General features: G+C 41.1%; 1 non-coding gene across 1 annotated transcript; it reads left to right on the top strand.

The window, feature by feature from the left end:
- The first annotated feature begins 537 nt into the window (after window positions 1-537).
- TRNAF-GAA (transfer RNA phenylalanine (anticodon GAA)) lies at window positions 538-610 on the top strand. The gene has a single exon. It is a non-coding gene; the product is annotated as a tRNA-Phe (tRNA).
- Window positions 611-1325: the final 715 nt, after the last annotated feature.

Here is a 1325-nt window from a genome sequence, read left to right as displayed (position 1 = left end):
TTTTTATAATTTCCAACATTTCCGTTCTTTTCTCTTTTCGAAAACACTTTTTGCGTATTCGTATGGAAATAAACACATTGTTTGATGGATTATGTTTCCCCATTTCTACTCCAGAATAAGAAGCCCTTCACACTAATGTGCTCAGTAACCCTCTGTTCCCCATTACAGTGTCACTAAGAAGAACACAGAAAAAGAAGGACTGAAAGAGGAGAGAAAGAACAGCCTCGATCATTTCTTTAGGAATTTCCTTAGTTTTCTGAGTAGTGTTTGGAGCGTGGGACAGCCTGAGGTTACCAAGCAGAGAAGCTTCTTCCTGTTCTACTTTCCATTCCTGGCACTCCTCCTCTACCAACCCATCCACAGTCTTCAAAAATTGGAAAACACTTTTCAGACGTGGATGGCAACAGACCTCACAGAATTTCAGGTTTGTGAGTAGATAATATTGCATGAGATTTACATTTACAAACGTACAAGTCCTGTAAACAATACTTTAAGGTATAACTAAACCGGCACCCCGCGCCCCTCCCACACACGGCAGCCGAAATAGCTCAGTTGGGAGAGCGTTAGACTGAAGATCTAAAGGTCCCTGGTTCAATCCCGGGTTTCGGCAGTTCTGTTGACATATGCATAATTATTATTATCCTTTTTTTTTTTTTTTATAACAGTTGCATTCCAAGGCTTTAGGATCCTAATAAAACTAACTGTAAATAAAGTTAAGCAAAAACTTGTACGGAAGGAGGGCGCAGCTCAGTGGTAGACCGCATGCTTTGTATGTAAGAGGTTTAGGGATGGATCCCCAGCACGTCCAGAGTTTTCCTCTGTTTAAACACTGTTTAAAGTCATTCTTTCAGGAAAGAAAGAGCCCCCGGGTCGTCCACTAGTTGAGAACTGGGCTACCAACCAAAGGGCAACTGGCAGATTCTAGGAAACACTATGGAGCAGTTTTATCGTGTCCTATATTGTTCCTATGCGTCGGAATCCACTCAACAGCAACAGTTTTATTTAATTTTTCCCCTGAAGGAATACCGATGTAGTTCTCCTAATATTTTCCATATCATTCCTGCACACATACAAAGGAAAAACATAACCCGGTGGATTCCCTTCAGTGCTCTTCCATTCACAGGCTGTGAGCCTCTACATCCCCTAATTTTTTTTTTTTTTATAATAACTTTTATTAAGCTTCAAGTGAACGTTTACAAATCCAATCAGTCTGTCACATATAAGTTTACATACATCTCACTCCCTACTCCCACTTACTCTCCCCGTCTTGAGTCAGCCCTTTCAGTCTCTCCTTTCTTGACAATTTTGCCGGCTTCCCTCTCTCT

Source organism: Loxodonta africana, chromosome 1, assembly GCF_030014295.1.
Source record: "Loxodonta africana isolate mLoxAfr1 chromosome 1, mLoxAfr1.hap2, whole genome shotgun sequence".
In the NCBI taxonomy this organism is placed as follows: Eukaryota; Metazoa; Chordata; class Mammalia; order Proboscidea; family Elephantidae; genus Loxodonta; species Loxodonta africana.
Note: the sequence above shows the minus strand (reverse complement) of the source record. Positions and strands in the feature narration are given on the sequence as shown.